This window comes from Mesocricetus auratus, unplaced genomic scaffold, assembly GCF_017639785.1.
Source record: "Mesocricetus auratus isolate SY011 unplaced genomic scaffold, BCM_Maur_2.0 Super-Scaffold_100009, whole genome shotgun sequence".
Classification (NCBI taxonomy): Eukaryota; Metazoa; Chordata; class Mammalia; order Rodentia; family Cricetidae; genus Mesocricetus; species Mesocricetus auratus.
In genome coordinates this window covers 46624964-46638120 of record NW_024429193.1, presented here as the reverse complement: position 1 = coordinate 46638120, position 13157 = coordinate 46624964, and the positions used below count along the sequence as shown (strand labels likewise).

Sequence of the window (13157 nt, the reverse complement as noted above, 5' to 3'; positions counted from 1 at the left end):
AATAGTTTTCCAGTAACAAAATGAACCACCTCAAATATATTTTTACAGATTTATTTTAATTTTATTAAGGGGATATATAAGCTTCTTCTATGAACTTAAGGAAGGCAGTGTCACCGTTAATATGAACTATATGGTGTAACAGTAATATGAAACAAATTGGTATGAACTGTGGTATGTTTTTTGGAACATCATATATTTTGTTGGCTTTGTTCTACACAGCGAATATCTCATTTGACAATATGAATATTTTGGAGACTAGTTTACTTAATTTTCCTTACTGTGTACTCTTTTTTAATTTTGTTGGAATATATTTTCCTACTAATTTATAAGTAATTGAGACCTTTGTGTGCACTCATTCTCTCAAACTGGGTGCATTTCATTTTCTCTACACCACTCCTGACATCTGGCAATGTCTAGAGACACTGATGATTGTAAACTGAATTGATGAACTGCAGCTTGGATTAAGTGTGTAGAAATGAGAAACTTTGCTGAGTAGCCTGTGATATACTCACACAGTTCTCTGCAGTACAGAAATATCTAGACTAAGCCAAGTATGGCAGCCACACTTATAATTCCAACACTCAGGAGGCAGAGGCAGGTAAATCTCTGGAGTCTGTGGCCAGCCTGCTCTATGATGAGAGCCCATTTTCATTTTTGTTAAGCAAAAGAGAATACCTAGAATAATGCATGCCAAATAGTGCCAATGTTGAGTAGGCCTGTCCTAAATTAAATAATAATAACAAACCCCACACATATTATTGTTTTTTATTTGGTTAGTAAATACTTGTAGAATAGTTCTTGGTTAGAAGAAATTTTGAAAATAGGTTTCTGTTTCTCTTGGATATTGTAGAATTTCCAAAAGATTGTCAACTTAAAATTTGATCAATAAATATGTCGGACACAGAGGAGTGAGAGAGTGGGGGAGAGAAAGAGAGAGAGAGAGAGAGAGAGAGAGAGAGAGAGAGAGAGAGAGAGAGAGAGAGAGTTTAGGCGTCTGTACAAACTAGTGAGTATTTATCTAGTGAAAGTTTATTCAACATCCAATCTTTTTTTTCTTTTTTTATTTACTTTTTAAATTTTAAATAGCTTGTTTTACATGTCAATCCCAGTTCCCTCTCCCTTCCCTCCTCCCGCAACCCCCCCATCCATCCCCTGCATCCTCCTACCCTACTGCCAATTCCTTCCGCATAGGGGATATCTAGAGTCTATCATTTCATTCAGGTTAGGTTCCAGGCACTTCCCTAAGAGTCCAGGAAGAGAGAGCAACCCTCTTTGTGTTATGGACACACGATGTCTGTTAGTATTCGAGGGATAAACACTGATCTGCTGCTCAGGACCCCATAGGTAGCCCAGGCCTCCTCATTGACTCTCACATTCAGGGGGTCTGGATCGGTCCCATGCTGGCCTCCCAGCTGTCTGTCTGGGGTCCAAGAGCTCTCCCCTGTTCGGATCAGCTGTCTCTGCTGGTTTTGCCAGCCCATTCTTTGCCAATTTGCTCTTCGCTCCTCTCTCTGTGTCGCTGGGTTCCTTGGGTTCTGTTCAGTATTTAACTGTGGGTGTTTGCCTCTGCTTCCATCAGTCACTGGATGAAGGCTCCAGGATGGTTATAGACATCAAGTTCACTATCAGGAATAGGCATTTGAGGTGGTCTCTACACTATTGCCTGGCTTGCCAATTGGTGTCGTCCATTTAGATCACTAGAGGTCACAATGGTGCCTGATCTGTCTTCTAACCTATGATTCCCTCTTCCCCCCTATACTACCCCCCAGTCGACCTTCCTGTTCCTCCACGTCCTACTCTCTCTTCCACTTCTCCCCCTCTCTATTTCCCAGGTCCCCCTCCCCCCCACCCCTCGCCGTGTTCCCCATCTGTTCAGAGGATCTTGCCTCATTTCTCTTCTCTTGGGTACTATGTATAGCTTTTAGGTTCTTTCCTGTTTCCCAGACTCTCTGTCAGTGGAAGTGCAGACTGGCACTCTCCTGATCCATGTTTAAAATCCATATATGAGTGAGTACATACCATGTTTGTCTTTTTGTGACTGGCTTACCTCACTCAGGATGGTTTCTTCCAGTGCTATCCATTTATCTGCGAATTTCAAGATTCCATTGTTTTTTTTTCTGCTGAGTAATACTCCATTGTGTAAATGTACCACATTTTCTCTATCCACTCTTCAGTTGAGGGGCATCTAGGTTGCTTCCAGGTTCTGGCTATTACAAATAATGCTGCTATGAACATAGTGGAGCAGATGCCCTTGTTGTATGAATTTGCCTCCTTTGGATATATGCCTAAGAGTGGAATTGCTGGGTCTTGTGGTAGATTGATTCCCATTTTCCTGAGGAATCTCCATAGTGCTTTCCAAAGTGGCTGTACGATCAACATCCAATATTAACAAGTCAAAGTAAAATAAAAACTCATGAAGTTGAGGAATTTGTATTCTACTAAAAGGAAACTGAAAGTTTAACACATAAACGGAATTTCAAGAGTGAAAAGTCTGGAGAAGGAGTAAAGAATGAACTAGAATGTGGATTTCCACGTGTGATGCAGAAACTGGAGTTTTATTTTAGACACAATAGCACTAGAACTAGGGTAGGGAGAATAGCCTAGAGTTCTGGGCACAATTAAGGTTCAACCCTCTGAGAGGAAAAGCTTAACTCTCAAAAGTTGCAGCATAGAGCAAATGGGCAGACAGTAAATTACCAATAAAATCTACTTAAGTGAACTTGGTGATATCCAAAAGTGGGATTAGGAGATAAAAGAGAAAGAACAGGTATACAGGGTGTCATCGTTGAAAGATGTTCCTCTGTAATTCATGTGTTGAAATAGCAGCCAATGTGATGAGATTTGAGATAAGGCCTTTGTAAAGTGATATGATTATGAGAGCTTCTTCTTGTGGATGGTATCAGAGCTGTTGTAAAGGAAGTTTCACACAAAATGTGGCTGTTTTCTCATCTGTCCTTTTCCACGGGAAGACACAGATTGTTCTATCATCTGGAGAGAATGTAACAACATGGTGCCGTCTTGGCATTGTTCTTGGAATCTTCTGTTGTAATCCTTCTAGAGTAAGTACTCTGACACCAATGAGAGTAGGAGAGAAGAGATGTCACCCGAGGACAGTTCCTGAAAGGCTTTAATATTGCTACTAGTTTGCATTCTCATTTTATACTTTAAAACCACAAGGTGGGGTGGGCAAGCTAGCAAGATTTTACATAAGCAGGTGGCAGTCAGCAGGTTGTTAAGGGCAATGATCAACTGTTTCAGCTGTTTCTCCAAGTCATTCTGTTCCAGGTAGCAAGTGAAGCCATGCTTGACAAACAGGATAGTACAACAGTGCTTTAAGTAAATCACCAAAAAAATCAATAAATCAGTATCTCATAACTGGTCTTTTCTACCTTATTCTACTTCATCATTAGAGAGCAGAACTTAACAAATGTTGAAACTGTTAAGTCATTGATTTAGGTCTGTACAGTAGTCACAGCCACTCATCTCTGTGTTAGGCAGTTGAGCATGCATTTATTTTCTTAGCAGCTTGATTAGGGGCTGCAAGACCTCAGGTTGAGAAAATGGACCTGGCTATCAAATATTGGGAATCTACACTCTGACATCTAACTGACACTCTGGAAACAGAAACAAAGCTAAAACAGTCACAATTCCGTGGAAACTAGACATAGTGAGAAGAAAACAAAAGATCATTGAGAAAATGCTCACAGATGAGTAAAAATGAAAATATTACATACTAAAAATGTAGACACAGTAGAAATTTTCATAAATAGGAATACATTCAAAGAACAAGAAAGTTCTCACATGAAAACTTTCAAATTACACCAAAGCTAATACAAGGCAGAAAATAATAGTTTAGAGCAGAGAAGAAAGAAATAAAGTTTAGAAAAAAATAAAATCAATCGAAACAAAATAGCAATGAAATATAGACTTTTAACTAGATGGGCTAAGAAAAAAGAGAGAATACTAAAATTCTGAAGTTGGTAATGAAGCTTCAAACATCAATTCTAAATGAAAAAAGTAACTAAGAGAGGAAAATGAAAATTTGCATAGTTGTACCTCAAAATATTTTATAACCCATGAAAAATGGACAAATGTCTAGAAGCAGTCTACTGAGACCAAATGACAAAGGAAAATCTAAATAGACCTAGAATATTTAATCACTTGTCAAAATAACTTATTTAAGGGGCAAAATAAAAATACATTTTAGAAAAGTCTGTACTTTGATAACTACAATGGTAAGTTTTACCAACATTTGTAGAAGCAATACAAATCATTCTCAAACGTCCCTTCAAAATTAAAAAGGAAAGTACCATTTGTACTACCAACATTTGTAGAAGCAATAAAAATTATTTGCAAATTTCCTTCAGTATTACAAAGGAAAATACCATTTGCAGTTAATTCTGTAAAACCAGTATTTCCCTGAAACCATGTGGAAGACATAATAAAAAGCCTATGTACGTATAACCAAGGGGTGTCTGGCATGTGTACTTTCCTTTTGCCACAGCTTGAAAAATGCCTGTTATCCTCTCGCTATTGCATTGAACCTCTGTCTTGAAATTGCCTGCTGCATTCTCTGCTCTGCATCTCACAAAAGCCCAATCAAGGTGCTGGAGAATCTGCCCTCCGTTTAGATGGCTATTGGGAAGAATTGGTATCCAAAACTTAGTAATTATGCTCCACGTTCTGAGTTTCTGTTGCTTCAACATTGAATATCTTGCTGGCCCAGGACTAATCAATTCCTATAGACAGTAAATGGAGTGCATTGAATGCACCAGATCAACAGATCCAGAGGCAACACACCAGCAATTATTTCATTGGATTCTTACATTCTTGACCAAACTTTATGGGACCTTATAACAGGAGGGACAAATATCAGACAATCAAGGACAATCCTTATCCTCAGAATCCCTGAAAGTATTGAAACTAGTCAACTTTAAATCTACTTACCCCGTCTCACAGGTATGGACACCACAACAAAGGATCATATCCCCTAAGCCAAAAATTTTTAAAAAAGGAATAAAAAATGAAAAGAAAGCCAAGTATCAATATTCCTTATTGACAAGGATGTAAGAATTTACAACAAAATACAAATAAAATTAATTCAACAATGTACTGAATTCACATTCAGAGCATCACATATCACATTAACATCATCACTTCTATGATGGTCAAACTCAGTTCTTGATTTGACTACATCTGGAACCCACTGGAACACGGAGCAGCTGGGCTCACATGTGAGGGGTTTCTTGACTAGATCATTTGAGGTGGCGAGACCTACCCTAACACTGGGCCACATCTTCTTGTAGCAGACCATGAAGACCATGGGAGAAGGAAGCTTTTGTTTTTTGCCTGCCTTCCCTCACTCTCACTGGAAAGCTCATTTATTCAGTTACTATTATTCTGCTTCTGAGACTTTCCCTTGCTGATCTCTGAACAAACTTCCTCGGGATTCCAACACAGACTGAGGACCAGTAGTTTTTAGGAATCCTTTGGGACCTTACCATCAAATTTGAACTGTTGGGTCGTCCAGTTCAGTGGACTGAACAGCTACCACTGATCTTTTCTGTTGGGAGACAGCATTGTTAGATTGCTCAGACCCCAGAATCTATAAGCCATTCTAGTAAATCCCCTTTAATAATGGTGTGTGTGTATTTATTAAATCAATTCTCTTTCTTTAGAAGGCCCAGACTAATATGCCACCCATGTCCCTTTATAAATGTGATCATGTGAATTCTATTTTCATTTCCGTTGCTGTGACAAATACACTGATCAAAAGCAACGTTGGGGAGAAAGGGTTTATTTGGCTTACAGTTACAAGTTACAGTCCATCACTGAGGGAAACCAAGGCAGGAACTTCTACAAGCATTACCTCTAAGTATGGAACTCACTTCATAGTCAAAGAAATGTAGCAGGATCCACAGAGGATTGGCTGGCAGACAGGCTTATGTTTAGCTAGTTGTCTTACACAGCTAATGAATGGTCTGTTAACGTTGGCATGGGTCCTCCTACATCAATTAACAATCTAGTCATACACATTAACACACATGTAGCCATACGCAGAGGTCAATCTGATCTAGAAATTTCTAAATTGAGATTGTCTTCATGAAAATCCTTAGGTTGTATCTAGTAAACAGTTAAAACTAACCAGGACAGTTAAAAAAATCTTATTATCTAACAAGTGTCAATCTATTTGAAAATAATGTGAGAATTACCAAAATGTTCAAAATGAATTCAACTTCATGCTTTCTTTTATTTTTATTTCTGAAACAGAGTTGCAGTTTGTAGCCCTGGCTGGCCTAAAAAAATCTCTGTGTAGACTAGGCTCATCTCAAAATCACAGAGTATTCACTGTCTCTATCTCTTAGAGTGCTGGAATTAAAGGCATGCACTATTATGCCTTGCTAAAACAATTTTAAAAGTGTGTGACTTGATGATTTGTAAGCTCAGGGGCAAGAAAAGGGAGAATGTAGCTAAGCTTAGTAATGATGAACACCAGTCAAGCATTCATACAACAATCACATCTACAAATTGTATTTTTATATTTTTATTAATTCTTTGAGAATTTCATACATTTTAGTTTTATTGTATTACCCTTTCTCCATCTCCTGCTAGATACACTCTCCATTCCCATAACCACCCTATTTAACGACTTTGAGCTTTTTTTTCTTAAGTCCATTGAGTCTAGTTGTGCTACCTATGAACTTTTGGTACGTGCCTATTGGATCAGTGCCTCTAAACACCTAAGTGTATGGTCAAGCTATCAGTGGTTACTCCATGAAAAAAAATAACTACTTCTCCTGCTAGCTCTCAATTACCAATATTCCTCAGCAAGGGATGGGACTTTCTGCCTATCTCCCCCTTCTATATTCGGATTTTGTCTGGCTTGACCTAATTCCCTTATTTTGTTCATTTCATTGAATATCAACATGTTATGCATGTATTTTATCCTTGAAATGAACCTATCTTAAGGTTAAAAAGTATCTCTGTTATCACAATGTTATATTAAGATATTAGTGAACCACCAGCCTGGTCTACAAGAGCTAGTTCCAGGACAGCCTCTAAAGTCACAGAGAAACTCTGTTTCGAAAAAAACAAAACAAAAAAAGATATTAGTGAACCATTGTATAATATGCATATCAATAATTAAGTGACAGTGTTTTCATGAATGATGCAGGAATAAATGAGACTTTATAATTCATTCCTCACCAAAATTCCAATATAGGGAAGACATTTGATACTAGGGGACAATTTCAAATATCTACCACAAACTTTATACAATATCTTTAGGAACGGTACAAACTGAGCAAAATTGAAATTAAATTCTACAGTTTTCAGTGAATTATTATTCTAAGGGCAGTCATTCAGTGGTTTACGAATTTACTGAAGCAGTTTGCAAAATCTTCAGTAATGTTTCCCATTTTAGGATGGTGTCAAGGAGCAAGTTAAAGAATGGCTAAAGCAGTCTTTCATTAGACTTGCAGCTTGTGGGATTTAGTGTTTAATGTTTATGTCCTAGAAAGAAAACTTTCCCATTCAGGGGAAAGTAACTTTTTGTTTGCAATAGAAGATGACTGGATAAGCAGTTTCTAATGTCAGTTAACTGTTGGGAATGTGATATATACCTTATAAAGGAGGTCTGGCCTACAGATGGAGATGCCTTCTGTTTATTTCCACTTGACTGCTGTCATGAAGAAATCTAGGCCAGTTCTGCTAGGTCAGTCATGTTTTAAGATAAATTAAAATGCTACATTTTCAGTGAAATCTGTTGATTCTTAACTATTTGAATTTAAATCTATCTAAATTGTAAAAGAAAATATTTGGAGAATGACATATGGTAGACTCAAATAAAGCATGAGGGTGATCATCTAAGTACTGTAGCAGAATGAGAAGGAACAGAAGACCCCAATTTAGTCTCAGTGAATGCTTCCATGTTTCTCAAAACATATCAGGATAAGCTAAATTTTACTGACAATTGACAAGATAAATGCCAACACTATGAAAACAGAGTAATGCTATTTGATTTACTATAATTATGAAATTCATAATAAGACACTGCAAATATTCTTCCTCCCATAAATTAATAAAAATATCAGTATTTCTGACTCTTATGGGAAATATATGAAAATAGGGAAACTTACATTTCCTATGAAGAATGTAAGTTTGTGTTTCCATTTAGAATGAAAACTTGGTATTCTATCAACAGTTATTAAAACTATGTACACCTAATAGTTTTTGTAACAAATTATATTAAGACATTAGATAAATGGAATTAAATAAGGACTTTATTTATAAAGTTGAATACCATAATCCCGAATAACAAAATAGTTCCCTTTTTTTATTCATTCATGCATTCATTTAGTTAGGGAATAGCATGTGTAGTTATCATTAGTAAGCCAGATGCCTCTGCTGTCCTGATGGTCATGTTGTGAAACTGGAGAAAACAATGAAAGTATGACTGCTATATTCAATATTATATCATTATATCATTCAAAGTACATTTAGCACTCAGTGAAAACATAATTTCCATTAAAAAACCACTGAGTAACCTTACCAACAACCTTTATATTAAAATTGTGTGTGTACAAATGTGTACTTAGCACATGAAAACAAAGATTTCTCAAGACTTAAATATGATTACCTCAGTTTTACATAAACAGCACTTTGGGGTAGCACAGATATTCAAAATAAATAATTGGTGCTGTATCATTTTTTCTTTGTCTTGAGTTTTGATCTCAATTTTAGATCTTTACTGGATTCAATGTATGGCATCACTGGAATGATTTGGAGAACATCTCTCTAGGCTGTCCTTAGGTTGTCATCCTTTGTCTTCAGTATCACTATCTAACTGGTTATTCAGTCAATTATTTTGATATTTTGGACTCCTGAGAAGCGTTAGCTTTGGGTAGTAAAGTTTGTATTATTGATCAACTCAAACGAACAGCCCTTTCTGATATTGCAAGTCTGCTGTCTCTAAAATGAACCAGTTGGTTTGATTTTTCTTTAATAATCTTGCCCTTAAAATCACTTGAATGAGTGGGGTGTCTTCCACTTTAATTTTTGAGACCAGGTCTTTTGCTGAATATGGTGTCATTGATTTGGCTCCTGCTCCTTACCAGCTACACCTAGCAATTTTGTGAATGCTGAGCATCAGAGTCAAGTTCCCAAGCTTGGCAGACAGGCATTTGCCCACTTAACCAGCTCTCCAGTTCTCTGTTGGCTCATTAAGTGGTTTGATTGCCCACTCATTCATCCAAATTCTTGCCTCTTATATAATTCTTATGTAATTTAGAAATGTTAGAATTAAATAACTTCTAATTAATTGATATTTATCGAGCACTTACTACATCTACGAAGTTGCAATAATGAGGGAAGTACAGAAATGAAAGAATATTCATCAATCTGCAATTTCCCACTATTAATTGTACATGTGTCATTGAGAAAAAGAATACAGCTTCCCTCATAAAAGGAATAAGAGATAGCTTATCCTGGAGCCATTCTGAGTGACCATGGCCTGGAAATACAGACTTAGGTCACCCCAAATTCCATTTTCCTACATGGAAGAAGTCTCATGAAGTTTTTATAGTTTTTGAGAACAAAGAAAGTAAAAGATCCAGGCAAGTTTAAAATATATTGGCAGGTATACCAGAGAGGCAAGTACATAGAGGTGGGGTAAGCTTTTCTATAGCTCCAAGATGCTGTCTGAGTCTTTGCTTTGGTGTAAGCAAGTAAGTTGATAAGTTAATAGATTCCAAAAGGTTTTTAATCTATTAGGCATGGGATGTTTTGACATAGAAATGAGCAAAGAACAGCAGTTCTAGATAACTACACCTAGCCCAAGATAAGCTAACCAACCTTTGGATGTACAGCATTCCAATCTCTCCATGGTGCTGAAATTCTAATAGATAAAAGGTCTTTGCAGACACAGCCTCTTTCCAGGAGGTTTTGTTCAGAAATGCAAACAAAACTACTTATCAAATGGTATAGGAACGATGCTTCCCACAGGAAAGACAGGTGATAATTTTCCTTTTCATGGTGAAGAGTAAAGCATGCAGTTTAAATTGCTAATTTTTTGTGTTGCTGGGTTTGCTTGAATTAGAAAGGAAATATAAACAATTCCACGTGTTACATGGAAAATTAGTAAACTATAAGTCAGTCTTAATTGCATTAGCAAAACTACGAAAGGACCAGCAAAACAAAACAAAACTGTTTAGGAAAGCATGCCCTGACATTTTCAATTCTAGAAAAAATTGGCCCAATGAGTGAAACCAAATTTTGGATCATTGATTCAAAGGGCCATTGAGTGATTTTTTCTCATCCTAAGAAAATTCTAGATACTTTATACATACATACTACACAGCAGATTTTTAATCTATGATGACTGTGCTCAATTCCGTCTATGGAAGTAAATTAAGAGACAAAGCAATGAGAAATAGAATTGCATTTCTGTGACCTCCAAAATACTTTACTTGTTTTGTAGTTTCCTATTTATAATATAAATTTGGTAGTATTACAAATAGATTTCAAAAATATAGTATAAGAAATTAATTGATAGATACAAGCATATTATTATTATCACTATTATTTTGGGTCAAAATACCTTAGATAATGGCAGGAAAAATATTAGTATTTACTCTTACCATTTCACTGTATCCTGAAGCTCTGGAAAATCTGGGATCCAAGACTGGGAAATCTGAAGAGGAAAGAGGTTCAGAGAGAGTCTTAAGTACCAGGGCCAGGGTGGGAGTCATCGAAACTGGAAGCACACCAATGCTATGAAAGCCTCTATGGTCCCTGGTGCTCTGCTCACAGCCGAGGGCAGCAGCCAGACCTAATAGCATACCCAGTACATTCCCTAAACTCCTACATTTGGGGAACAGCCCCAAGGTAGGGAGAGATAATAGGACTGACTCCCTTAAGTTCAGTCTAATATTTTATCCAGTATAGTCTCTAAGCAGTTAAGCTCATAGACTTCTCTCTCTATGCTCTGATGCCCCTACCTTTAAAGTCTATAACATAAAAGAATGCCCTTTTTCCTAGTTGTTCCAAACCTATCCCAGGTACCTTCCTACTAAACCTGGAAGAATTTTCATTGTTTAATGGCTCCACAGTATTGCATCCACAGGGGAAGGATCACAAAAGCTTATAACTCCAGCTCAAGGGGATCTCATTATTCTGTTCTGGCTTCCACAGTGGTACCCCCCAACACACACAGGGCAATACACACACACACACACACACACACACACACACACACACACACACACTGTAATGTAAATGAAATGTAAGTGATAAATTAAAAGGAAAACCAAAACACCATGCAACTATAAGCCCAAATGGACATTCATGATTCACATTTATAAGAACAGAGTAACACTCGCTTATATGATATCATCCAGGTCCCAGCAATCCTTGTGCTTTAGAAACACACTCCAGTACTTAATCAGTACTTCATTAACTGCTGTGACCAACAGTAGTCTTCAAAAATAGTCACTTCATATTTCCAAAATCACCCATAGGGCAGGCTAGAGGAATGGCTCAGCAGTTAAAAGTGCTTATTGCTCCAGCAGGGGATCAGGGTTCACTTCCCAGTATCCATACCCGGTGTCTGGTCACTGCTTGTTAATCTAGTTCCAGGGATCCTTTTCTTGAACAGGGTCCCTCTGTGCAGCCCTGGCTGACCTGAAGTTTGCTAGGCAGACCAGGGTGGCCTCAAAAAAGGCACAAAGATCCTCTGATCTCTGCTTTTCAAGTTCTGGGATTAAAGGTATGCATGTCCATCCCAACTCCATAGTATTTCTTTATTCCCGTGCTTTAGCTTATTTTTTATTGAAATTATTAATTTCTTCTAACAGAGGTTATAATAATAATTTCTTTAAAAAGAGCTTTGCACTATTCAGAAGTGAAATATTTAGTGTTATTACTTGTGGTATACAGATACTCACAATAGACAATATTAAGAATGCAGAGATACAATCAGGTATTATCCAGTTAAAACAAAATTAGTAAAAATCAACGTGCAGGTGATGATAGTAATTACTTCTTGATAAAATCCTCAATATGGTTAGGGCACTTGACTAACCCTCTTGGATCAAATTATTTCCTGGATTAAGATCAGAGCCCACATTATATCTGGGAATGTAATCAAACATGTTCCAAGAGAAACCTATGACCTGATTTTTCACACTTTACTAGACAATTGTGCTGTGCTTTCTCAGTGAATTCAGTTTTGTTTTGTTTTAGAAAATATCTATCCATACCTCTTGCTGCCAAATAAAATCACTTCCTCCTTCTAGGAGGAAATATATTTCTGTCCCTTGGATTGCACATTAAGAGATAATCCCAGAGGTTTATATTCCTGACTCTTCGTTGTGGATACCTGAAATACCAACACTCGTGATTCTCAAGATATCAGTGAAGAATTTTAGCTCCAAACCAACACAACTTTCTCCTTGCTGATGCTCAGAGAGGCAGAGGAGAATATTACCATCTTCAGTCCTGTGCTTTCAGAACCTGGGATTCAGCTTCTGAGAGAAGGGCAAAGTGCTGCCTTGTGTGGGAATCAAGGTTGTGAAGATAAATGCTGTTTTCATGAGGGACAGCTGTCTTACAAGGCAGGGGTGTAGGAGGAAGCCTGTATGCCGCCATTAACCATGTGACTTACTAGAGGCGCATACAGATGAGGTAATAAAAGAGCGGTTTACCACACCGCTAATCACACCCACTTTAAGCATGACTAAAGATGTATACGGATGGACGTAAAGACGTATACGTAAGTAGGTGGTGAACTACGTCACTAGCCAGGCCCACTTTTGGGCATGGCTAGGGGGCGTTACGGGGGGGGGGGGGGGGAGGCATAAAAGACTGCACAAAGGAAGTCTTGGTCTCTTTTCCCGGATTTCGGCTTCCAGTTCTGCAGCGGGAAACTACTGGGCTCATCTGGGTTACTTTTTTGGTATCTTGTGAGTAATTTCTACAATAAATACTTAGTTTTACTTTCAGTAAGTGTGCCGTTTATCGTTACAGCGTCATTTGGAGCATCACAGGGGTGCTAATGTTTAGAGTCAAAAGTCCAATGCAGGAATACAGCACTTCTGTTGTAGTTTTTATGTACTTTTAAGCCTACTTAACAACTCATTTACAAATGAGTATTTATGTGA

General features: G+C 37.5%; 1 long non-coding RNA gene across 1 annotated transcript; it reads right to left on the bottom strand.

Moving 5' to 3' along the window:
• Positions 1–3119: 3119 nt before the first annotated feature.
• Positions 3120–12647, bottom strand: LOC121142206. Its single transcript, XR_005879184.1, has 4 exons — positions 12485–12647; positions 10638–10690; positions 4948–4990; positions 3120–3330 (listed from the first exon to the last, which is right to left on the bottom strand). It is a non-coding gene; the product is annotated as an uncharacterized LOC121142206 (long non-coding RNA).
• Positions 12648–13157: the final 510 nt, after the last annotated feature.